This window comes from Triturus cristatus, chromosome 10 (genome assembly GCF_964204655.1).
Source record: "Triturus cristatus chromosome 10, aTriCri1.1, whole genome shotgun sequence".
Lineage (NCBI taxonomy): Eukaryota > Metazoa > Chordata > Amphibia > Caudata > Salamandridae > Triturus > Triturus cristatus.
Genome location: NC_140593.1, coordinates 799,071,836 through 799,099,535, shown reverse-complemented (window position 1 = coordinate 799,099,535; position 27,700 = coordinate 799,071,836). Strand labels below are relative to the sequence as shown.

The following is a 27,700-nucleotide window of genomic DNA, read 5'->3' as shown; positions in this document are numbered from 1 at the left end:
GGGTTCCACAGTAGCTAATATATATGTTCACCACCACAATTTGTGCAGCTCCGCAATATCTTGTGATGCTGGGCAACCCTAACCGCCAGTCATACTGTTTAACAGTGGGTTGACATGTCTTTCCTTTCAGACCCATAACAATTTGTGTGCCCCCCCCACACCTCCCCCCCCCTCTGTCTTCTTGGTTCCCATAAGTAATGTTTTCCATTACATAAAGCCACCAGGGTGAGATAAATTCATAGTCCAGTGTCTGAAATGTCGCCCTGCAAGTGTTCTTTGTCTAATCTTTAAACCAACCAAATGGAGTCATGGTAGCGCATGTTGGAGCATGGCCTCGAATTTCACGATATACTCAAGGCAAAACTTCAGTAACGTGAATTCTGAGGGAATTCTAGACAAAAGGATAATAATTCACAATGTACTCTGAGGTGACCATATTTGCGATGTTGGTTAAGGAGCACAGGGGTTGGTGTTTGGGAGAAAATCCACCTGCGCAGGTGTCTTAGTCACCAACAATATGCTGAAACTTTCTAGCAATGAGTACAATGAAACCTTTAACATTCTAATTTAATTAAGGACATCAGAACAACAAGTCTTTACACAAGTTTTATTCCTATCCCAATTCCTAACTCTCGTAAAATCTGAAAGAAGACCCTGACCTGTCCTGCCAGGTTGATGCATTACAGCTTCACCCAGCTAATGAACTCCAGGCCAAAGTCTGTTTTCTTCATGAGCCACAAAAGGGATGGCTTCTCCAAAGAATCTGAGGTCTTTTTACTGTCAGCTGATAATATCGAAGTGAACCTGGTGTATCCTCTGCTTAGTCTTGTGGATTTGTATTTTAGAATTAATTAACCCAGGTGAATAAGGCAAATAAGATACTAGATTATCAAACTTTGCCTATTAGTGTGAATTTTGGCCAACCCGGCCTCTAATTTAGGAGTAAGATAGGGTGGTAAGCTTCCCTTCATCTGGTATCAATATAATGACTGCCTTATGCAGAACTGATAAAATCCTACCCTTCTCTTTTACATCTTTAACCATGGGTAACATGTACCCACTTTTATCCCTAGTTTTCTCAAGGAAGTTCTACTGGTGCCCCACTGGGAACCTGTGCATGTTCAACATTCTAGATCATAGTCTTCCTCTTTAGTGTTTCTTTCTCCCGTCTGCTACAAGTTTATTTTGTAGGTTCCTCTGGAAATCCTTCATGTGGTTTGCTTGGCTGTCCAACTTCCTGTAATACCAAGTCAGGGTTTGGGCTGTTATACTGTCCTCCTATAGTGATCTGCCATACTCAGGTAGTCAAGACCAAGATTGACCTATTCTATGTCAGAATCTTTCTTCTTATTGCATTTCTATTCTATATTCATGGCTACCTAAAGCCATGATTTTTCCAATGACCAATGCTTTTGAGGTATTAATTTAATCCAGCTCACACGATGCAAAATCTGGCAGGACCGACCACACATCTGCTAACATTCCAGAATACCCCAGGCTTTATTCACAAGAGTTTAGCACCAGTCTCTATGAGAAGCACACATTAAAGAATGCATCATTACAACATAGCCCCCTTTCCAGGAGAATGAAAAGAAAACTACACAGAAGTTTGATGGGAAGAAAACTTATATAACTAACAAAACTCTTCTCATCACTCTTCACAACATTCTCTCCACTATCACACTTTCAAATATTGCTATCCCACATTTATGGTTCAACAGCGTGACACTTGACAACGTACGCATGTTCCATCATTTTCTCCTCCAACAGTTCTTTGTTTCTTTTTACTTCACTGATCACCTTAGGACGGGACCATTTGGAACAACCTTTTTATGACCTTCCACATAAACACCTTACCCATTCTCCTTTCTTGAAATTACTAATTTTCCTTACCCTCTCATGTCTTGCATACTGATCCTGATAATTTTTTACTTTATCTTTCAAATGTTGCTGTATCTTTCAAATGTTGCTGATTATTTTTCTCCCTGTATGCTCTCTCCACGCAGGAACTGCAGTACTGCATTCTCCCCTTCCTTTCAACAGGAAAAACTGAGTCTCCCCTGTGACTATGTGTGGTGTTGTTCTGTAGTTCCACAGCATGTTTTTAATTTCTTGTTTCCTCTCTAATACACAATGCAAAGCTAGTTGGATACAATCTCTCAAAACACGATTACATCTTTCCACTTAGCTGTTTTCTCTGGGATGATAAATGGCAGTCCTATCATGTTTAATTCCCTCCATCCTCAGAAATTTGGTGAATACAGCAGAAATAAACTGCGGACCATTGTCTGAGACCAATACCTTGGGCCAACCCTCCCTCCTGAAAATCACCTTGCAAAAGGACACTACATGGTGAGCTTTGACTTCCTTCATAAATGCCATCTCTGGCCATTTGGAAAAGTAGTCTATCAACATAATAGCATACCTACTTCTATGCCCTAAAGAATCAAATGGACCACAAATATCGATGGCTAATCTTTCCCACACACGTTTGGGAAATGTGGTAGGCATAATGCGCGATTCCGTGACTGCATAAGATTTATCACTGCAAGTACAGAGTAAGCAATCTCTTACAAATCTCTCAACATCCCGGTCTATTCTCGACCATTAAAAATCTGAGTAAGCTTTGCGTTTCATGACAGATATTCCACCATTGCCTTCATGTAAAAGCTCCAGCAGTCTGCTTTGCAAACTCTCTGTAACAATCAGGCTGTCACTCCTCCTGACAATAATGAAGCACAAAGAGTTCACTCCACACAGGGAGAAAATCACTTAAGTCTTCCCATTAGCTCCCACTTAATACAGAATTATTCTGCAATTTCTTCACTAGCAATAAGATTCTCTGGCTCTCAGACAATTTCTGCTTCCATTCATCCTCCCAATGGCACCACTACAAGTTTCATTGACTTCTGCCGCCACCCATTGCTCACCTTTAGCACTTTCGCACTCATCTAACTGTAGCCTTGACAAAGAGTTGGCATTGATGTTTTTTCTACCAGGCACATAATGCATTGAAAACATGAATTCTTGCAAACAATACAGCCATTTGGCGAAGCGAGGCGCAGCTCTTGGTGGAAACAAATCTATTAAAGGCATGTGGTCAGTCCGCAGCGCAAAATAATTGACCCAAACATATGTGTGAAAATGTTGAACACCCCAACAACATGCTAGTGCTTTTTTTCAATTGTGGAGTACATGGCTTCACCCCCTTTTAAGGTACAGGATGCAAATGATACAGCTCGTTCTCACCCCTCATTCTCCTGCATCAAAATTGCACCCAATCCATATACACTGGTGTCTGTGATTACAATGGTTTTGTCATTGGGGTCGAAAGGTATTAACATATTTGCTTCACTGATGGACTTTTTCACCACCTCAAAAGCTTCCTGACATCCGGTGGTCCGCTTATAATGCACACCCTTCTTCAGTAATGCTGGCAGAGCATGTACCTTTTCCGCAAAATTCCTAACAAACTTAGAATAATATTCTGATAATCCCAGGAAGGACCTGAACTGTTCCTCATCCTTCGGCTCAGGCACCCTTTTGATTGCCAATACCAACTTCACTTTAGGTTTTATGCTTTTATATGACAGAGTTTGTCCCAAATACTCGAACTCTTCTGCTTCAAATTTACGCTTCTCTAATGCAATAGTGATACCAGCTTATTCCAACCTTGCCAACACGTCTTGCATCATGCTGACTCTTGTCACCACCCCACACCAATATTTTGGCTTGCAAAAATAAGACATTGGACAAACCACGCAAGACATTGTGCATGTTCCTCTGAAATACAGCAGATGCTGGTGTCTGACCGAATGGAATCCACACAAATTGATATGCACCTTCAAGAGTGATAAATAATGTTAAGTGTTAGGAATCAGGATGTAGGCGTATTTTATGGTATGAGCTGCAGAAATCCAGCGTGGTATAACATTTTGTCCCTCTCACGCTCATGAGCATCTCATTGACATGGGGCAGTGGATGGCGATCCACCCATATAAGCTGATTAAAATCCCTTAAATCAATGCACATACGTAATTTACCATTGGCTTTCTCCGCTAGTACAATTGGATTAAGTTACTCTGATGATTCAATGGGTTCAATGACCCTGGCATAGTTTAAGCGGTCCAACTCTTCTTTCAGCTGTCCTCACAAAGCCAAGGGGACAATATGGATCTTACGAACATTTGGCAGTGCATTTTTCAGAAACATTCGGTGTTCAAATTTGTTTTAGACACTCCAGTTTCTCTTCAAACTTGGGGAACCGAGAACTCCACACTTCCACACCCCTTTGTGCTGTTAAGAGTACTTGATCGGGGTGATTAGGATCTAATATTACTTCTATAGATTTTTGTTCTCGCCATCGCAATAGGGTTTTCCCTTTTTCTACCACATACACTCTGAAAAATGCTATCCTACCTTTGTATTTCATCTCAGTCATGAAATACCCCAAAATCGCTAATTTAGCTCAAGTTCCACATCAGTTAAAGTTAACTCATAACCCTTGGTGTTTTTCCACACAGCCTTGTCAACTAGCATGTATAGTGAACACGAATCGGCCTACATGTGAATCTTTACACCATTTACTTCAGCCTCACACTTTGGTGGATAGTAGGCTTTTGGCATTTAAGTATTATCTTTTTTATCTACTTCACACACCACTAGTACCTCCACCTCCTCTCCATCAGTGTCAGAGTGAGTAGTCATCTCTCGACCTCCGTTCTTTCTAGAAACGCACTTTGATTTTCTTGCCTACTATTTTACCATCTTTACATACTCGTTAAAAGTGTCCTATTATTTTGCGCTTAGATCACTTGTTTTTTATAGCCGGGCAAGCGTTCGACTCAGCCATCTGTCTTGTGCTACCACACCTGAAGTATTGCTTAGTGTTAGACCCCATTAGCCACTCACTTGCTTCCTCATTCTTGGTATTTCTGTTTTTCTTTCCCCCAGAACATAATATATTAACTTCTTTACATCCAGTACCCTCAGGTTCACATTTTGGCTAATCTTGATTCAATTCCTTAATATGGTGAGATGTTTTCTCAATTCAACGAGCTATACTTAATGCATTCTCCAACAGGGACTTCTTTAAACCTAACAGATGTTCCTGTATCTTGATGTTGCTGGTTCTATTTATCATCTAATACCTTACAATTTCCTCATGCAAATCCTTGAACCTGCATGATACAGCTAGTGTGTTGTACTCTCTCCCCTATCTTTTAGCATTGTAGCTTTACACTGTATTAGATTGTAATGTGTTCCATTCCAGGCTTTGTTATTTAGAATGTTGATGGTTGCCTGGATGCTCTGTTACTGGGTTCTCTGTGTTTGAAATGATCCAGAGAGCGGTTGGAGCTGGATGTGTACCACCGATTCTCTGCTCAGGAAAGGTGTTGTTTTTTCTTGGTCAGATCAATGTGCATCAGCTCTGAGTAGTGTTAAAGAGTGTCTCTCCAACAGTGGCGCTCTTAAACCTTATGATCCATAGGTATCCTCCTGTATTACGGTCGATGCAAGTCAGGTAGGACTGGGGGGGGTGTGTTGACCCAAGATGCCCGCAGTGGTGAGAATATGGTCGCTTTTGCCTCTAGAGTCCTGAGGAATGGGGAACTTCAGTACTCTGTTATAGAGAAGGAACTTTTGTCTTGTCTATGGGCCATTGAAAAGTTCCGTCCCTACATCTGGGGAAGGCGTTTTTTGTTGAGGACGAACCATAAACCTCTCATCATTATACTAGGTGCTGGCACCAGTAAATGCTGCTGTCCGAGAATTCTCCGCATGGTGTCTCGCCTGATGCAGTACCAGTTTGATGTTGTCCATGTTTCTGGGGGTAGAAGCGTAAGGGCGGATTTTTTGTCCCAGTTCCCCATGAGTGATGGCGGAAGGGAGTCTGATGTCACAGATTGTGGATAGGAAGATTCGGATGATTGTCTTATTACTTCAGTTGACTTACCTTAGCAAGGTCTGGGCACCGAAGTTGGGTGAAGACTCTTACTAATGATGAAGTTCTCCAACAAGTGAGTGAGTTTGTCAGATCGGGGTGGTCCAGAGAACGTGTTCTCCCTCAATATTTGCAACCTTTCTGCAAAGATGAGTCAGAAATTTCTCTGGAGGGTGGTGTTTTGCTACGAGCTGACAGACTTATTCCCTCAGAGAGTCTAAGAAGAGGTATTATTGCTAGGGCTCATGAGGGCCATTTGGGATTGACTCTCACTAAGCGACGAGTCTGTGACTGGTTTTGGTGGCCCTCCATGGACAGTGAAGTCAATAAAATTATTGACATGTGTTCTATCTGCCAGTCAGCTGACAAAGGGTTGAAGGTAGCCACTCCACCACTTCTCCCTATTGAATGCCATTCTGTACCTTGGTCTAAGGTGGGGTTAGACATCATGGGTCCTCTAGTGATTTTACCTGGAGGATGTTGTTTTATTATGTTGTTGATTGATTACGCATCAAAGTGGCCTGAGTTAAGATTTGTGAAAGAAGTTTCTTCTACCAGTGTTATTTCTTTCCTCAAGGATGTTTTTATGAGGGAGGGTTTTCCTGAAACATTGGTGACAGATAATGGTACACAGTTTACCAGTGCTGTTTTTGATTCCATTTTACAGTCATGCAATGTCAAACATGTGAAGAGTTCTCTTTACCATCCCCAGTCCAATGGACTTGTAGAACGGATTAATAGGGTCATGGGGGACTGTATCAGGTGGGCCAAATCTTCTAATTGTGATATTCTCAACTCAATAAATAGCATGATTTGGTTCTACAGAACCACCCCCCACTCTACAACCATCATTTCTCCATTCGAGTTATTAAGGGGAAGGAAGGCAAATACTAGTTTTAAGCCTGCATGGATGAACAAATGGATTAGGTCTGTTCCTGATGTTGACTGTCTCATGAAAGTGGTAAAAATGAATATTTCTATCTCCCAACACAAACAAAGGTCTTGGTTTGATAAGAGGGAGGCCATAAAAACTGTGCCTGTTTTTGTGGGAGACCTTGTACGTGTGAAGTCTCCTACACATGTGAAGAAGGGTGAGAGCAAGTTTGGTCCACCCATTCTAATCACCAGGGTGGGAAGGAATGCTGTACAGGTTGAAGAAGGTAATTGGTGGAACGTTGGTAAAATTGTAAAAGTTAGAAATGTCGCTCCTTCTACCTCAGCTTTACCTACTCCTCATGAGGCTGTTGGTCCTTATCAAGTCTCTCTTTTGAGGAGCACAAGGTCAAGAGTAATTCCCAAAAGAGACCGACTGTGAAGTATTGCTGTTTTCTGTTCATCTTATTTTATCTTTAACTACTTTATACGTTTTGTTTTTGTTTTTTAAAATTTCTTTTTGTTTATTGAGAAAAGAGGATATGTTGTACTCTCTCCCCTATCTTTTAGCATTGTAGCTTTACACTGTATTAGATTGTAATGTGTTCCATTCCAGGCTTTGTTATTTAGAATGTAGATGGTTGCCTGGATACTCTTTTACTGTGTTCTCTGTGTTTGAAATGATCCAGAGAGCGGTTGGAGCTGGATGTGTACCACCGACTCTCCTGTCTGCTGTGTAGCTGTTTTCTAATAAACTGAGCTGAACTTTTCCCACGTCTACGAAGTTTGTCACTACATAGTGTTATCAGGACTGACACTTATTTCTTAATAGACTTGCCGGGTAGTTGTGCCCATGAAAAGACTTGCTTCTCTCCACCTCTATGCTTGTTTTCGTACCCCAAATTCTCTTCTAAGGCCCTTATTGCCCTCACATACTCATATTCACCCAGATCCTCATCAGTATCATTTTCTTCATCCCCCCTTTCTCCTGGTACAGGCAACGTTTATCCAAACCTTTCTGCCCTCTGCACCCAAATTGTGGTAAAGAATGGCAAATTTTTTTTTTAGCCACAAAAACCTCACCCCAATAACCTCCAGACATGTCTTGAAAGACTCTTTCTAATCCTCCCAAACCGTACCAGGTAAAACTGGTTCTTGCAAATATGGAGGAGGAGGTACAGTGGATTGAAAAGCCATCTCAACAATATGACAGTTTCAGTAATTAATCTGAAAATGACAAAAGTAGTCACTGTCGACTAGGCAGGCAAAACATCCAAAAAGAAATAACGAAAGTAGTCACCGTTGTTCCTCAGACAGACCAGTTGTTTACCACAAGTTGATCTGAATCAAGCTGTGCATAGTCCTATTTTTAGGTCTCGCCTAGCGACGCAGTACATGCGCTGCTTGCCTTGGCAAGACCTATTGTCGGTTTCTCTGCCGAAGGGGGACAGGAGGTGTGCACGCGTACGGACAGGAGATGTGAACGTGTGCACATTGGCAGTCCCTCCCTGTCTCCTGCTTGCTGTCTCCTGCTCGCTGTGCCGGTGCGGACAGGAGATGTGCACGTGCACAGCCGTCAATGTTTTTTACGTGGAGCAGTAGGATGGCAGCGCTCACGCTTTTCAACAGAGCTTCCTTTCACAGCGCCATATGCCAGGCAATCCGTCCCCGTCACACAAGGCCTGAGCTGTCTGAAGCATTCCCCGAGACCAGGAAGTGAGCGCACACGCTTATTACAGTTAATGCACCATGCAAGATATCAATGAACAGACTTGAGCGTGCTCGTGGGAGTGTCCCTGCAGCTGTATGTATGAGCTGTGCCTGCGAGGGCATATTAATACAAGATATGGAACTCGGGCTTTACAGTTTATTGCTCGTTGTCATTCTGGTACACAAACATTAGTGAAGTCCTTTTTTTATTCTATTGAAAGTAGCCCATGCTTGTATGTTTATATGGGTGCCATATTGCAGAATTGTTAAGCATTTTGTATCCCAGCCTTTCTGTCACTTCCAGGTGCAAAAGTAATAACCGTATAATTAGTAACATTGAAGCCGTTCAACGGTTAGTGACCGCTTTTGGGAAAAATGTGTAATTTATGCCACTTGGACAGCTGTGGCGTGGGTCTCAGAGGCACTGGGTAAAGGGTGCAGGTGACAGCGGGCCATAGTAAAAGGGCGGTGGGAAGCCGACAGTGAAAGGGGAACCCACAGGTAACATCTATAAGAGCGCCTCGGTAATCATTTTAGCTGCCTGCTCTGACGTTTATGGAGAGAAGCTCTCCTTGTGGTCTGCCGAGAGTTACTGCTGCTGTTCGATTTATGAAGAATTTTCCATCCATTGTTTTATTAAGTGCTTCCTATTCGGGTCTGTCGTTTTCTACACACTACAGAAAGGTCTTTAAAATGCATGATGCAACAGAAGATCTCGGGACTCGGGGACGTGGGGGAGGGGGTGGCAAGGCACTGGATGGAAGTAAACCATTTGAAAATTAACAAATTGCGGTAGGACAACATTAAGTATTGGATTGTTGGGAGGGGAGACCACATTGTTTGATGAAGGACACTTAGGAAGATAAATCTGAAGACCACTGCTTTTTGTTAATGATCACTTCCGGTCTGGACACACAAGAGCCGCAAAGGAGGCAAGCTGCTTTGGCTCAGACAGTGCAGAGGATGGGAGCCCCCACTTTATACAGTATACCTTCGATTGACACAATCTTGTGCACCAAAAAAAGCACAAGAATCAAATAAAGATAATGATGTGAAGCTCAGCAGAAGAAGGTTCAGAGCAGGGTAAGGATTGCCAGACACCTTGTGGAGTGTCCGGGTTTCATTCCAACGACAGATAGTCCACGATCCACGGGAGCGAAGACAATGTCTTTTCACTCTCACAGGGTATAGTCACCTATAGGGAAATAGACACACTACAGGAAGACCGATACCCCCCAGAGAGCGAAGAGACCAGAAAGGACCACCAGGGCTTCTACAAAGGTGTCACGGGGCTCCTACAGGAAACAAGAAACAGAAAGGAGAATGAGTCATAAGCCCTTATCCCCTCAACAGAACCAAACGACAAACCCTCACATTCTATGCCTTCTCATACTCACAGACACATGACCAGCAGGACGCGGAACGTACGTCTCTCCAAGTGATAAGGATTTGCATGTTAAATCAACATAAGATACGTGCGCTTCTGTGTATCCGAAGAAGGGAGGTCAGGAATTAGCATGAAACAAGGCGATGGTCTTTTGAAGGGAGTAGTTCCACACAGAGGCAACATAGTATGAAGTGTCTTATATAGCGCTGAATTTAGTGTCCCAAAATTAGATGATAGAGTCACTTTCAAGTGACGGCAAAGGCAGATTTGGTGGTTTTGTAAAGGAGACCGTTCCCACTCCCGTTCGTGTCTGATACGCTAACAGCGCATGGCAGTTCTCGTCAGCGTGAGCGGAACGAAAATACAAAAGAAATAGGACGTTCGGTATCGGCGCGGCTTCGCGCTCTATACTCTGGGTATAAATAATATCTCGCCCTTATGGTGAGCAGAAAGGTAGTTCATAAGCGCGTCCTAGCGCTTGCCGGCAAAAGACAAAAACAAACTTGTAGTAACACCCGTGTTTGAGAAGATGTTGTTGATACTTGCGCGACCTCGCGCAGCAGCTGCTTGTCAAGATTCCAGTAGTTCCAAGGGTCTCTCAACATGAAGCAGCGGGAACGTGGAAATCCGGTGTACGAAGACTCGAATTCCCGGGAGCAGGTCCAACAGGGAAGGGGGCGTGGTCCTCGAACAGGAATGAAGGCCAAGCACCTGATATGTTAGTTGCATTTTAATGCGCACAGCTGCTCCAGCGAAGGAGCGTCCTGGCGCAGGGAAAGGTAAACACAACACAACACTAGGTCCGGTAACAAAAAGCAAACAATAAAAGCTAGAAACAATTAAAACAGGAAGGTTTTCAGGGCCCTGCGGAAAGACATTAGGTCATTCGAAAGGCGGATTTCCAAGGGGAGCGCATTCCAGAGGGTTGCGGCTTTCACGCGGAAGGAGCGACCCCCCATCCGACTAAGTCTGAAACGGGGGACGACCACCAAGGACTGTCCAAGGGATCGTAGTGAGCGGGTAGGGACATAGGGAGAGATCAGTGTATTGAGTATTCCGGGTGCCAACTCTCTCAGAATTTTAAAAACCAGGCAGAGAGCCTTGAATTGGATACGCTTGCATATCGGGAGCCAGTGCAAGGACCGCAGGGTGTTAGAGGTAGGGCAGGTTCGAGGCAGACCAACCACCGCCCTAGCCGCCGCATTCTGGACTCGTTGTAAGCGAAGAATCTCGGCTTGGTTCGCTCCTAGTAGGAGAGAACTGGCGTAATCCAACCGCGAGATGATCATTGCTTGAATGACCAGCTGTCTTGTAGGAGCATCGAAGAATCGCAGCAGGGGTCTTAGCCCGCGTAGTACTCCAAAACAGCAGGCCGCCACTCTCTTTGTATGAGTCACAAAGCTTAGCGTGTGGTCAAGCCATACTCCGAGATTCCTGAGTTCCAGGACAGGGGCCGGCACTGATCCCAGCTCTGGAGGCCACCATTCGTCCCCCCAGTGGTCCGCTTCCCTTCCAACGATCATCACCTCTGTTTTTGACGCGTTCAGCTGGAGACAGTTGTTATTCATCCAGCTGGCCACCTCTCTCAGTCCACTTCGGAACCTGAAGGCATCCTGCTTGGCATCCCCGCTGATCGTAACCGCCAACTGAGTGTCGTCAGCATAGGAGACCATGGTAAGGCCCCATTGCCTGACGGCCTCAGCCAGCGGCTGCACGTACAGATTAAAAAGCGTGGGACTCAGCGAGGAGCCCTGAGGGACCCCCAGGTCCAAAGGATGGTACTTGGACTGAAAAGGAGGGGTGGCAACGCAGAAGGAGCGATCACTGAGGAAGGAGCGGAACCACTGCAGAGCTGAACCACAAATGCCAATGTCCTGCAGGCGGTGTAGCAAGATGCGATGGGAGACAGTGTCAAAGGCAGCGCTCAGGTCTAGTAAAATAAGCGCTGCCGTTTGACCTGCATCGCGCACACTTCGCAAATGCTCAACCATTGCCAGAAGGGCCGTCTCAGTGCTGTGGCCAGCACGAAACCCATTCTGCGTGGGATCCAGGACATTCACAAGGGTCATATGCTCCGTGAGGGCCCGATTTACATGGGCCTCCATAACCTTGGCCGGCCAAGGGAGCAAAGATATAGGGCGGTAGTTTTCAGGTCTCGATGGATCCAAAGATGGTTTTTTTAGGATCGGGGAAACCACCGCTTGCTTCCATTTGGCAGGGACCAGGCCAGAGGTTAGGGAGAGGTTAATCAGGGAGCACACTGCTGTGCGTCCCTGAAAAGCAACGTCCCTGAAAAGAGCAGATCTTACCGGGTCTGCAGGCGATCCAGACTTGACTCGCAGGGCCCACTTTGCGAACTCCTCATTGGAGATGGTAGGAAGGGAGTGCAGCGATGGACAGCTGCTAGAGCCGCTCCAGGGAATCACAGGAGACAGTGTGCTTGGAAACGCCAGATAGATCTTCCTGACTTTATCCAAAAAGAAGGTGGCTAGGGCTTCACAGTGGGCGGTGGAACTGTCCAACTGTGGGGGAACTCTCTTTGCCATTAAGTCTTTTATGGTTTTAAAGATGGTTTTAGTCGGGTTAAGGCTATTTCGAAATTCGGCTGCGTAAAACGCCGCCCGGGCCCTGCATATAGCTCGATGGTAAAGCTTAACTAAGGCCAGGTAGATGGATTTCTTGTCGGCATCGTACGACTTACGCCACACCCTTTCCGCCCGTCTGCAAGAGGACTTCATTGCACGCAGCGCGCTGTCATACCAGGGGCTAGCCTGCCGGGGACTGGACTTGCTGGAAATGATAGGTACCAGGACGTCCAGCGCCCTGGTAATCCAGTTACAGAACCGGTCATAGCCCGAGGTGGCATTCAGCAGGGGACATAATGGCTCAGCACCCATGATGCGGTGAAGGTCCTCTAACCTAAGTTTGTTCCAGTGGCGCCGGGGTATCCGCAAAGGAGGCGGTATAGTGGGATTGGCAGGGAGGGGAAGCCAAGCAGACACCAGATAGTGGTCAGACCATATCACAGGATCAACCGCCACAATCCGAACATCAGAGAGAGTGGTAAAAAACGGATCAAGGGTGTGGCCGGCCACGTGTGTAGGCTGAGAAATAAGCTGGGTCAACTGCAAAGCCTCTAAATCGGCCAAAAAACCACTGATGGCCAGAGACTCTAACCTATCAAAGTGGAGATTTAGGTCGCCCAAGATAGAAAAGTTTGCACAGCCGCTAGCCAATAGGCTCACAGCCTCCGGAAAGGCACCTCTAAAAGCTACATCGCTGTCTGGAGGGCGATAGACAACCATCCCTGACAGCGAGAACTGAGGGCTGATGGAAACCTTAAACAGCGCACTCTCACATCCAGCAATCTGCAAGACCGTCCAGGTACATGTAAAGGCGGATCTGATAAATAAGGCGATCCCTCCACCTCTAGAATGGCGGTTAGATCTGAAGCATGAATAGCCCGGAGGACAGGCAAGATTGACTATGGCGTCATCAGTATCTTGTAGCCAGGTTTCAGTTACAGCCAACAGATCTGGTGTCTTATCCAAAATGAGATCAGCCACAGACAGATGGTGTTTCACTAGAGATCTGGTGTTCAGATTTAAAAATCGTAGACCAGATCCCAAGCTACCAGGCAACGGAGAGAGACCAGGAGGAGCTCGTGGGGCGGGAGAAGTGGCGAGCTCGCGAATACCTACAGGCTGGTCCAATGACCATCTGTTGCAAGCACACTGAAACGGGCCACACAGCGGATGGTGGGGTGTGGCAGAGCAGCGTGGGAGAGTATCTCTGATGGCAAGAAGCGAGGCACCGGAATACATAATCATCCTGACAGGGCGACAACTACGGGCACACAAATATACACAAAGTAAAGATAAAAGATAAAATCCCCCGCGTACCGCGCGTACTTAGCGCGGACGGGCGCAGACGGGCAGACTCTGGCTCGACTCCGGCGCGAGTCAGGCGCTACCGCTGCGCGTCACCGCTGCGCTAGCAGAGTGAGCTTTAAATACCAGCTCACCTGGGCTACATGAAGCGCTAGAGCGCTGCAGCAAGTGGCACAGGAGGCAGAGACCACCCCAAGATGGCGGCCAAGCGCCACGAAGAAACTACAAAACCGGTGAAATTCCGCGAAAAAACGCGGTGGGGGCACAATTTAAAATGCAGGTATGAGGCCAGAAACAGTTATACAAATAAAACGAGGCTCCAAACAAAAATAGTGAAAATGTCAGAAACGAGCTTTAAAATCAATAATAAGCGCAGCGCGCTTAAATGCGACTAGTATAGCGCATGCAGGCACCTTTCCCAAGAGTGCTGGCTGCCTATATGCCGGAACAAGTCGCCTGACCTATCCTAAGGCAGCATGGGAAGGCATACAATGCGATAGCCATCACAATGCACTCTGGGATCTGTAGTCTTAGGTCTTTTTTCAGGCAGAAAAAGGGCACAGGAAGCTCGACCGTTGACATGGAGCGTGGAATAGATTTGGCGCCTGTATTCCTGGCCCGCTGCCAAGGGCAGAAAGTGTGTATCCAAGCAGGAGCCAGGGCGGTTGTTTAGGCTTCGGAGGGTGGCATCTGAGTTTTTCCTTCTGGGTGAAGTGTATTTAGATAAAAGCTCACCTCGGATGCCTCGTCGGCTTTTTCATTTACCTTATATGCACACACTTGCACACCCTCCTTGATTTTGGATTGCGTTATTACTGTAATCTATTTTATATTCAGTATATACATAGGGAGCATCATGAAAAGTTGTCTTGTGACATTTGAATTATCTGGTAATTGTACTGAAGGGAAAGGTGCTCACTTTGTCGACCTGATAATGATTAAAGCCTGAGATGTGGGTGGTCCGGCCCTGTCATCAGCAGGGTACTGTAGATCTTCAGTTGGAGCTCACCTGATTAACTTTTTTTTTTTAAATGGACTGTGGTGTTCTCTTACTTTCCTCAGGTGAGGCCTACACAAACGATGATCTTCTCCGCTCCTTTGGCCCACCCAACCTCGGGTCTTCCATCCCCACCTCCCGCTCTCTAACTTTCTTTGCTCCCTTTCTATGATCTCTTTCAGTTTGCTGCTGTATTCTCATTTGTTCACTTCCCCACATCTGCCTCTCTCTTTTCTTTGTATTCACTCTTTGCTCCTTTGCCATCTCTTTATCTGACCCTCTGTCCTATACTCCATTCCTACGCTGTTTTTTCACTTTCCCTATCTTTTTCTCCCTGTTTTGTTTTCCTGTTTTCCATTCTCTCTCCTGTCTTTTTCTCGTTTTCTTACTTCTTCCCCACCTTTCTTGAAGTCTTGTGAAGGCTCAAGTGATACCTACTCAAAACCTGATCCTCACCCCTTCTTCATCCCACCCAACCTCGGGTGTTGCATCCCCAAGTCCACTGGGTGCTCACAAAGGCCCAATTAAAAATAAAATCTGAACAATGACACAGTTAAATGTTGATTAAGATTCATGAGCCTTTCAAAGGTTCTCTGATAAGCCATAACCATCCAGTCAAAGACAAGATGAGTTGTCTGAGTGAAGGGAAAAAGGGTAATAGTTCCATATTGGCTTTTAATTTCGGTTCAACCTGTTAAGCTGAATGATGTGGGCCCTGTGCTGCCAACGACCCGCCTACCTGCCCTGTGGCGATGGCAGAAGGTGGACTGACTTATATGGTCTTGGATAGCGTGACCTCTATAGGAATCCGTTCCAAGACGTGAGATTTACATTGAGTCCAGGACCAAAGACCATATGCCCTTTTTGGTAAAAGGAAAAATCCTGTGAAGTCAGTTGTACGTCAGAATATTGTTAATTAAGAAAACATCTGCCATAGATATTGTGCCCTGAATATTGCTTACAAAAACATCATCCTATCTGGTGCGGATATTCTTTTATTACCTTGAACAGAACTATTATTTTGTAAATTAAATTTAGAACAAGATAATTTTGTCAGCCGATATTTAATAAACAGTATTTTGGTCCCATATGTTTGAGTCACAGGGGCAGCTTTGCTTCTATTGGTCGGTTTGTTGGAGAAGAGGACCAGTGCACATGGGGAGGACAGGTTCACCAAAGCTAGAATCACCTCACTTCACTAACACGTGAAATAATCCCTGCATAGTGGGAGCTCCACAGCTTCATCTGTGCTGCTGTTTGGTGGAATGGGCGCGCTCAGCCCTCTGGTATCCGTCACTGTGGGTGGCTCTCTTGAATGTAAGGTGGCAGTGCAAAGAGAGATGCTGATGGATGTAATGATGAGAAGGACCAAATTGTTCTGGTGTTCCTTCAGTGCACGCATAGCCAAGCATGATTTACGCATGCCTGGGCGTTAGCCCTACAGAGGTGAGGATGTAGAGGAGTACATAGGCATGAGAGGCAGTGCTCTGTCAGAGGAAGGGACGAGGACCCCTGTGAGAAAGTGATGTCCCACCTGTGAAAAAAGATAACGCTGTTGAGTGAAGTATACTGTAGAAAGGGGGATTAACTGTATCCCTCAAACTGTTTTTCAAGGCAGTGAACTTGAACATATATCAAATGGAATGTAGATGGAGCCCATTAGCATATATGTCTTACTCCATAGGTATACAGTAAACACTAAAGAGTTGGGTGGCTATGCTTGCATGGCGGTAAACGAGGAATTGTTGACAGCCAAACTGGGCAGGTAGTTTCTGTGAGGCAAATGTGCATGAGTGCGGACAGTGTCTTGTTGAAGGATATTACGTTTTGGGCTACTCTTGAGCCTGGGAATCAGATGGGTTGGTGAAAATCCAACCAAGGACATATTCGGATTTATATTACCTTTTTGGGAGTATTGAGTACAAAATTATTGAGCTGCACTGGTAGACCTGTGTGTTGTGCTTTGTTCTTTCACTCCATTGGTGACTTCCTGCTACAACAGTTAGGCGTGCTGGTACCAAGATGGCAGCCCATTGGCAGAGCAGTGTGCAGAGAGATCTTTGAAAGGGTGCCATTAATCACGCTTGAGGATGATTGTCAAGACAAAACCATGACCTGCAGGAGGTTTGCCGTGTGTCAGAAATGTGCAAAGATGGATTGCAATTGTGTGCTGTATTGATTTATGGCCCACTGGTCTAATAACTTGAACTGTAATAATATAAATAAAATAGAATTGTTTGCAGAACTGTGCATTTTGAATCCCTTTGGGCAGGATCATTTGTAAAACATGGCTCCCCCTTCACTATTTCTGTTTCATTGGTTCCCAAAATTTCTCTTTCTCCTTCTTCACTCCTTTTCCAACTTTCTATCTCTCGTGCTCTAGGTCAAAGCCCGATGTTGAAAAATAAGTACTAGTCCCCAAGAACGAGTGCACTTATAATTGGGGCAGATCACTAAGAATAAAGCACTTAAAACAAGCATTTGCAATGCAATAGGTCTTGCATTTCAGTTTGTGCTATTGGCATTGTAAATGACACTGCCTTTTATTAATTTGTTTAGAAAACCTAAAAGCGGTGCATAAACACACACTTTGTACGTATAGTCCTTGCTTACCAGAAGCAAGGCTGGCAGTAAAAGAGACTGCTAGCCTTGCTTCTCATAAGCAAGGACTAAAAGTACAAAGTGCTTGTTTACGCACAGCTTGCAGGTTTTCAAACGCATAAATAAAAGGCATTGTCATTTACAATGCCAATAGCTCAAACTCTCGCAAATGCGAGACGTATTGCATTGCAAATGCTTGTTATGTTTACTGCTGTTACCCAATCCGCTTGTTCAACACAAGTGTAGGTTGTCATATCCAATCTGCTGATCTAGCGGTAAGCCCGACCATTGAAAAGTGCGAATTTATAACCAATGTTGCCAGATTGGGCTATTTCCCGCACAATTGGGCGACTTTTTTCCCAGTTGTGCGGGAAAAAACCATGCCTGGCGGGGGGGGGCTACTTTTTGGGCTATATTTGAACAGTTGGGCGCAATTTTGTGGCCTGGGCGGGCGCCGACCTCGAGGTCCCAAGGAGTTGGTCGCGGCGTTCACTGCACTTTGCACATGCGTCGTGTGCGGGCCAATGTGGGGGTCCCCAGGGCCGTTAATCCAGTAGCGCGCGAAAACACTACCAATGACGGCCCTGGGTTTCATTTTTGGGCCAGCCCCTGCGGTTCTCTGTGCTGGCGTCATGGTGCGTGACCTAACGGAGTCTGTCACGTCACGGAGCTCTTACTTGCCTCCTCTTGGCGCACAGTGCAGCAGCTCCTACTCTGCAGATAAGTGAGGAGAGACAGCTGAGGGCGCAGCTCACAGGGGCGTCTGCCGAGTGACCCGGGACCCCTCCGCCCCCTTGATTCAGTGCGTGAAGCGCTCTCCGGGCAGATCCTCCTCATCACCACAGGGGCATAAACCGCTTCAAACCGGGCGCGGAGAGCATCGCTGCTGGACCAGAGGGACTAAGACGCAGGGAGAGATCGGGAGAGTTTAGTAACCGGAGAACGACGGGGAGGAAGCATGCTCGGCACACTGACCATCACAGGTAGGAAGGCGCCTCCGCGGATCTGACTCGTTTGTGGCGTGGGGGAGTGAGGCGTGCGCAGCTGCACCAGCCACTGATTTCGGGTCACAGCTTCTTCAGTAGTGACTGAGTGCATCGGCTATGCCGCTCCGCGTGAGAAGCCGAAGGATGCGTTCATTGACAGGATGCTGGAAGGAAGTGTGCTGTCGGGCTATCCACTCTCACACGTTATTTTATTTTTGTTCTTGCAGGAAGTTGTGATTGAGTAATTACTTCTCGGGAAAATAAATATATTTAGGAGTGCCAGTCCTGCGTTTTAGGTTTAATGATGCAGCTGCATTGTGGATTAATTCCCAAGCAGGGGCGGCACCCTATTCACTTAAAAATAGTGTTGGTAAAGGGGAATACTCTGTCCCACTACACTTACTTGGGAGTGGTATGTGGCGTGAATTGAGACCAGAGCAAGAGTCGCAGCTGCTCCTTTAGAACAAACTGTGAGATCGTGGGCAGAATCGTAGTGTAATAGCGGCTTCTCCGCTTGCCCGAATTGTTTGATGTTGTGCTCATGAGGGGCCATTTCCATGTGCGTGACAAAATGTGAGCGTTTAAAAGCGGATGCGCGCCATAAACTTTATACAATCTCCGAATACGTGTTACTTAGAATTGCGCAACAGTTGGCGCCCTGGTATCATCTGAAGTCAGTCAACTGGATGCTCACCCGAGGTATTGTTTGCAACACTGGTCTGCAGGCAGCTAACTGCGCGTGCACCTCGCCCCTGCAACACCATTAATTACATCAGACACGCCCCTTGGAGAGACCCCCAGTTTTTTCATCCCGCTTAAAGCCCTGGAAACACCATGTCACAATCACCTCATGGCCTGGGACTGTGCATCATGCATGACTCATGACTTCCACTTTTTCAGATTGCCTATGTGCAGGTGCATAGTGAACCCTCCCCCACCCCACCCCTTGCTTTAGGAAGACAGCAAGGGCGAAATTCTTGATGGGCCTCTTCTGTCTGCAACTCTGCAGACAAAGGCTCAGTTCATAATTAAGAGGAAAAGGTGGGCGAGTGAGTAAGGGATGGGCGGATGGCTGGATGGATTAGTGAAAGGGTGAATGGATGAATGGAAGGGTGAATAGATGGATAATGAGCGAAAGGATGGATGGATGAGTGAAAGGGTGGCTGATCGGTGGGTGGATGGATGAGTGATAGGGTCAATGGATGGATTCATGAGTGGATGAGTTGAAGTATGGGTAGATCGAAGAAAGGAAGGATGGCTAAGTGAAAGGGTCAATGAGGAGAGAAAGGGAGGATGAATGGATGACTGAAAAGGGGACTGGGTGGTAGGATGAGTAACTGGGTTGATGGATGAGTAAGTGAAAGGATGGGTGAGTGGATAAATGGCTGGATGGATGAGTAGATGGTTGGGTGGAAGAGTGGATGGATGAGTGTACGGATGGATAGGGTGAAAGGGTGGATGAATGGATGAGTGAAAGTGTGGCTGGAGGGATGGATGAGTGAAATGATGGATGGAATGATATGTACGTTTTCAAATGGATGAATGTTTGGCTATAGATGGAATTACTTATACACTATTACGCGACCACCTTTGATGTGTCTGTGAAACGTACCTTTTGTCACGAAGTTTTATCCTGAATTTTGACCTCCCCTCCTGAATTTTGACCCTTTGTCCTGAATTTTTACACTCACCGTCCTGAATTTGCACCCATGCCAGTTGGTCACCCTATTTGTAGGAAGTGATGAATATTGATAGATAATAATCAAACAACAAGAGAGAGAGGGTCAAAAACACACTCTTCGTCCCCCTAAAGTAATATTACTAAACAACAAAAGAGTATGAGCAACTAACTTTACAAAGGAGAAGGGAATTACCGAAAAAAACACACAGTGTTTTAAAAGGGTCCTCACTCACCAACCTAGTTGGTGACATGCTTCATCATTGGACCCCCACCAGGGAGGTCTAATACCTCCCCGGTGTGCTTCAACGCCTGTTTACAGCGGAGCTGGTAGTTGACAGTGATGTGTGTGGTGCAGAGTGATGTGCAAAGTGAATGTAAAAAATGTCTAGGTTTCAACCAAAATCCTTTATTATGGTAAACCCGGCATTAAAATTAAAATGGGTTATAATAACTAAATACCAGATCTGGCTTAGTCAACCCTCGTAGTGACAAGAATGTTAAAATTTGGTCGACATGTTTCTGCCTTGTTGGAATGTTCACCAGGCATTCATCAGGACCCTACTGCCCCGGTGGTATACACACACTAAGGTACACCCTACCGTTGGCAGCAATATTTGTAAAAGACTCACGGTTCCTTTTACCGGAGAGGAAATTCTGAATTTCTGAAGAACAGTATTGATGGCTACAAAAAGCCTCACATCATGAATCCAGGAGGGAGTAGGGAGCGCGCTTGTAGTCACACTTTCGTCAAAGCGCAGCTCCCGCCGTACAACCTAACGTTCCCTTCAACTTGGATTCCGCGACGGAGGCGTGCCAAGCTGTACAGCCAAGTTCCTTTACTCACTGGCGCGCGGTCTGAACGCGCTGCACGGCACCTGCTACCAAACACAATGGGGCGCACCAATTTCCTTCATTCTCTGGTGCGCAGCCAAGTCCCTTCGCTGTCTGGCACACGGTCAGAGCATGCCACACGGCACCTGCTGCTGATCCCAATGACGTGCGGTGCCATCATGCCCAAATGCTGCACGGGTCATCGGATGCCTCTTAGGCCTCCAAAAATGCCCGCAAGACAGGTTGAGGCTCCCTCCTCCCGCTAAGACCTCTGACACTCCTAAGTCGGTAGTCTGGCCGTCACTGAGCGACCATTAAGAATTAAAAAACACAGCGGGGTTGGCATCGGGGCTGAACAGGGACACAGAAAACATCAAACGGACAGCTCCTTATCCCATCCTCGTCGGCAAATTTCCCAAAACAGACGCTTTTAAAGATGCAATTAGGTCTTTATTTAAGCCACCTCACATGATGCAACCCCTGGCAAGACCCCCTGCTCATCTGCCAACATTCCAGAATACCCCTGGCTTTATTCACAGCAGCTTAGCAACAGTCTTTATGAGAACCACACATGAAAGCATACATCAGTAGGACTTATATGACTTATGATCCCTGACTTGTTCTTTAGCAAATTGATGTTCAAGATGTATGCTGTGCCTAGATTTTTATTATCCATAGTGTTTGATACTTCACTCTATTTTTCCTATATATGACATAGTGGCTTAGCAATACGAAGCCCTGTCCTTCTTGTCATAAAGGTTTTGAAACAAACGCAATTAGCATTTAGGATATATATGCGAGTATCTTTCTAACACAATGTCTCACACTAATGTTCTTGTGCACCTCATGAGGACAAACACACCTTGTCATAGACTTCTTTCTTTCTCTGAGAACTGACAATAAAAGAGCCTGCTGCTTCATACTATGAGCATAGAGGGTGAGCCATCCAGGGAGGTGAGCCCCAGTCTCATTTGGTATCTTCCCAAGGCAGAGTCCACTGTTATTCCTAGGCTGTGCTAGCCTCTGCTTTATTCAGCCTCATCCAAGCATTTGTCTGCCATATCTCGCTTCTCATCATGACCGATTCATATATATATTTGTATAGACCAGGTCCCAGCGGGAGAAAGAGGAGGGGACAGAGTCAGGTCACTGAGACAGCTTGAGGCGAAACTCATAGTGGAGCTGCGCACCAAAACGCCGGGGGGACTTAATCAGGAGGAGGAACTCTGGTCCTTTATTGGATAAAGTAATTGAAATCCAAATGCTGTCCCTTTGAAACACCTTGACAATGGGGAAGAATGGCAACTGACCACTCAGACAATCACAATGAAAGATAGCCCATTCAGGGCGTTATTTCTGTGACAAAAATCGAGTAAATACAACCCAATTGGGGTATAAATTAGCAGGGAGCATAAATTAACACGTTTATGATCAGCAAACATTGTGTTTTTATAAATTCAAAAGCTGCATGTATAGAATTCTGTTTACTTAATTGCGAATTGAAATGCATGAATATATCTTTGATTTACAAACTTTATGTCTTTATAATTTGAGAGGAATATGTAAAGAATTCTGATTATATATTTAGGAATTATAACGTGGAACCCATAGACTTGATGTCTTAATTGAGTACTGAGAATGGTGGCATTACATAGTGTTAAGATGGCCGACAATCTTCCCACATTGAATATCTGTATATATGAAGTCCGCTTTTCATTTCCATTCTTCTATGATCATGGCAACCAATCAAATGCATAAATAGATTATGGAAACTGAACGCTATTGACATTGACGAAGGCCAGGAGGCTGAAACGCGTTTGTCATCAGATCGTGTACAGATCGTGTTTTGCAACGAATCAAAATAAATTACTTTATTGCATTTGACCAGAGTGCGCAGCAATCTTTGAAAACTGTGGCAGAAATTGATTCGCGAGTTCCGCCCTCGCGGCTGGAGCACCCGCTGTGCTGGGAGCAGGATAACTGACGGAGTACGTGGAAAATATATATATATATGTTTAGTACTTCCTTCTCGTTCACTATTTAGGATACTATTGTTATTTTTGCAACAGTTTTGCTACATATATTCTGCATTAAGTTAATGCATAATAAAGGTATAGAGCATCAACATCTATGCATGTTGTGTGTGTCCCTTCTCTGCAGTTGTATGAATTAGAGGTTGACTGATGAAAACTCTGTAATAAACTGCTTGTCTCTGTCATTACTGATTTCTCGTCCTATAATAGGCTTTACTTCGGTTAGACTCTAAGTGAAAGTCTGTAGGGCCTCTATCCGTTTCTCCTGCTTTTAAGGAAATTTAGGGTATACATTTATGTGCTGGGGTCAAAAGGAATCTCCTGGGTTGACCAAACCCTTTGGCAGGCATCACTGTTTAATTACATTGTTCTTACATTTGTCTCTGGATGGTGGTATGTTGCATGTCTTCCTTTTTTTCTTATTGGCCCCCTTCTCCAACCACTTACTTTGCTCTTACAGTACCTCTTGCTCTTCCAACCTTTGTTTCTTTTTAGGATTTAGTAAAGCCATTGCATGTATCCTCATGACATGCATAACAGTATCCTACTCACAACAGGTACCTAATGGAAAACTCTTTAGCGATCTAAAACACAATGTGCCTGGATTCTCAAGAATGAGCATGTGCTTTTTAAAGACAAGAACCCTCACTCACCACTCGGGTGACATGCTTCATCGTTGGGTTCCCTCTTGCACATAGTGCCCGCAATGTGCACTATGTGGGCTACAACTCTCCCAATGGAGAGGAGCGTGAGGTGTTTTATCACTCCAATGGAAACAGTGACTGAGGGGCAGAGTGCAAATCAAAAGTGACTTAAAAACATCTCATAAGGAAACCAAACTTTAATAACTTTCCTAATGGATGTAAAAAAAAAGTAGTGTGACGATAGGTATAAGGATATTTCCTATCTGACTAGGTCAACATGTTTCTGCTAGGTGACATAAAGTTCATAGCATTCATCAGACCACTGTCTTGTCACTCTGCTATAAAGTGAAAAAAACAAAAACCATACTTATATCATGTATGTATATTCGCGAGACCAACTGCAGTCTGGTCTTCTATCTGAAATATTTAAAAACCATTAAATGAGTACAACACATCGTAATAACCAGATGACTCATACCCAAGTGATGTGACAACAAACATCTCCACTGTGAAAAACAACATGAGTCTATAATCTCACCAATTCTGGATGAGAATATCCTCCTCCACCTAATTCAGGTCCTTTTCAATATGTAGGTACCTAGAGGCAGGGTCGAATAACACAAATCAGTCGTGAAGGAACCAGCTTCTTAAAAACGTTAGGCAGATTTAATCTCCAAAATAATTTTTGACTCTCATGATGTCACTCAAAGTATTTATTATCATCTTATAGCCAATCTTTTTTTAGCGCTCTCTCATTCAAAAAGTGGCCCAAACATTAAATACATAACACCATTATTTCAATGTGGCCACATGTATTTTAAAAAGGTTACAGCAAAGCCATGCTTTAGCCCAAATCGTGTACATTGCTTTACACGCTAGTTTGTATAAGCAGTATATCATCGTTTAAACCCAAGATATGGCTTTTTAACCAGAACACCCATCTTTGTTCCCTGTGAAGGATTACTCTGTCCAGAGGCCCCATGTTAATGTCATACTTAGGTTTATCAATGATAGTCCAAGTAAAATCATCTTCAGTATGAGCCTTGTCCAAAAAATGTTTAGTCATTCGGGTGTTCATTCTTTTACACCGAAATGCTCCACCATCCTTAGTTTTACTTTTCTGGTGGTCATACCAATATAAATCAATGAACAAGGACATTTAATCATGTATATGACCCCGCTCGTGTTGCAATTTGTGTGTGTGTGCAATTGCCACAAGGTCTGAAGACCTAAATCCAGTTGGGTCACTTTTTTAGTAAAAGGACACACAGAACAAGACCCACACGGAAAATGTCTTATCACGGGTGTGGACCCCCAAAGTGTAGTTTGTCTAGTGTCCTGTATTTCAGCTCTTGATCTAGTATGTACTAATAAGCCTCGAAGATTACTGCTTCGCTTAAAAGCAAACAGGCGTCTTAGAATATTATGTTCATTGACCTTCAAGGAGTTGCTAGCCGCATATTCCCACACGCCTCCACCATAGGTTGCTGCCGAAAGAACTTTGGCTTTATAGATGGTAACTATCTCTTGAATAGGTCGGCTTCCAAGCTTACCAGAGAATCTGAACACCCCCTCACAAACTCTTTTCATCTGAGCCTTGTGTTATGTCTATGGGCCATCCAAGTGCCATATGCTGAAAACACCATGCCTTAATAATATAAAGATTTGTCCTTTGCTATCTGGACTACCTATAGATAAAAATATTTTACATACTTGGGAGTTTTCCCCCAAGTCATTGTAAATGTCTTTGACTTGTGGATTTTTAACTTTCTAGAGTCCATAAAAATTGCAAAGGAATCCATTCATCCCTGCAATCCTATTGCAGTCCTTGCTAAGATTACTGCGCAGTCGGCATAGAGGATGATGAGAATCGAGCGACCAGCGACCATTGGCGCATTAGCCTTCACGAACCGCAGCGTATCATCAACTCCATTTATTAACATGGACAATAAAAAGGGGGGCAATACGCACCCCTGGTGAAAACCCCTCCTGATTCTCAAAGAGGGTGATAGTTTGCCATTGGGGCCAAACCTTACTTTGCCAGAGAGATTCTCGTATATCTGTGCGTCAGAGATCAAAGTATGCCACAGTAAAGCATTGTCAACTAGATCTAATGTGCTTGTAAGATCTGCAAAGCACATGTAGAGCGATCCTCTCTTTGCTCTGATGTATTTCCCAATCAGGAGTTCAAGCACTGAGGGAGAGTTAGCACTGTGAGGTACCTCATTCGAGTGTGTGACTAATTAAAACAGAGTGAGTGAAAGAGATCCCCCAGGTAAAGGTGAACCATCACCTTTTTGAGGTATAATGAGTGCTGGTGTTTTTGGAAGCTGGAGCTGTGACTGACCATTCAAGAAGAATATGCCCCCAAATAAATATGGCCATAGCATTATGGAGTCAGACTGGTGGAGCAAAGCAGCCACGAGAAACAAATTCTACTGAAGAGATTGCTAGTGTGAAGAGGAGGGACATCTGAAGAATGGGGCGGCCGAATGTGTGAGAACCCTGCTGTGGTGCTCATAACGAGTTGGCGTTTGCAGCACACAGATAGCAGGAGACAGGCTGAAATCTATTGGTAGTCCCTACTGAGGCAGGAGGATAGGTGGAGAGTTGAGTGCAACATGTGCATGCCTTGAACCAAGGCAGATCTCGCGGAGGCACCAGGAGGAAGGCTTGCAGAGTCCTATGCTTGGAGAGTGACTGAGAGGTTGGTGAATACTGATGGTGAAGCTGGAACTTGGGGCCCTGCGTGTTGGGTTGTGGTGTGTCCTCACTAACACCAGTTTGTGCATGCTATGGCCATCTTCAGAAAAGAATAACAACTTTGGACAGGGGTTAGCTTCCCAGTAAATCGTGGATACTGAAACAAGCAGAGAATAAGTTGATGGCTTCCTTGCAGCCCCACAGCTTATAACATAGCTACTAAAACTTAAAAACAGAAAGGCGGGTGCCTAAAGCTACAGTTAAAGATAAGACTAGTAGGGAACACATGAGCTGTCCTGGCCCACAATTGATAGAAAGCAATAAGTGCTGAGGTAGCAGCGCATGTACTTCATAGTTAAGGTAGGTCCTTTAGGAAAGCTTTGTTCTTGGTGACCCCAAAATAAAGTAATAAAGCCTTTGAGAGAGGCTATTGAGAGTGGAAAGAACACCACAAGACAGACCCAATAAGGATATGTCACCAACGAGGTGTGGCGCCAGGGCGACTGACTCCGGAATCTGGGGATCACGGTTCGATCCCCGGCGCCGGCAGCAGATTAGCCCAGCACCATATGACTCTGGGCAATAGCTTGCTTAATCTTCCCGACGACCCCAGCGCCTAGAGACCCTTACGGGTGATTGTTCGCGCTTTACAAATGTGGATTATTACAAAATGTGGATTATAACGAGCAGAGCATCATTCAGAAGGAAGCAGAAGGCCTTGATTGATTGCACACAGGCGCTAGTCCCCCTGCTTCACTGTCATAGGAATCTCTGAAATATTCATAAACATTTGTATATCTCTGTGTAGATGTGCTATAAGCTGTATACTTCTTATAATACACTTCTCAATATGAAAAAGCACTAAATAAGAGAAAATATGCTCACAAGTGTAACCCCTTCTGAATCGTAACTTAAAAAATGTATCCAGTTAACCAGAGCAGTCACCACTGTTTTTTCATTAAACATTAAGCTAAAAGAAAAATAGGGCCTCTGAATAGACAACGTACACAGATGTATACATACAGACACAATCACACGTGCCACCCTTTAGCACAGTTCTTATCAAATATACATTAGGGCACAGCCCCAATATAACTTCACCCTAGTTGGTACCATTCTCTTTCCAGTTTATTACAAGATGATTCTTGCAAATGCACATTATTATTACAATGAAACACCTCCTTTTGTCCAGTAATGTTTTGATTCCTTTGCACCCACACCCCTACCTACACCTTGGGCCAGGAATAGAGTTTGGCGGAGAGGGTTCTCCGTTTCAACAGCGATGGTGTACCTTCTCCGGTAAACTGAAGGTTGCCTTCCTCACTTGGTGTCCGGCAGATCTTCAGTATGTCGACTGTGGAGACTAGTCTCCACCTGTGACATATTCCCTACAGAGGAAGGGACGTCTGAGGTTTTTTCA

The 27,700-nt window shown here is 45.0% G+C and overlaps 1 protein-coding gene across 3 annotated transcripts in view; it reads left to right on the top strand.

Annotated features, from left to right (window-relative positions):
* The window catches only part of METTL22 (methyltransferase 22, Kin17 lysine), a 145,233-nt gene that overhangs the window by 35,254 nt on the left and 82,279 nt on the right, over positions 1-27,700 (top strand). The window lies entirely within an intron of this gene.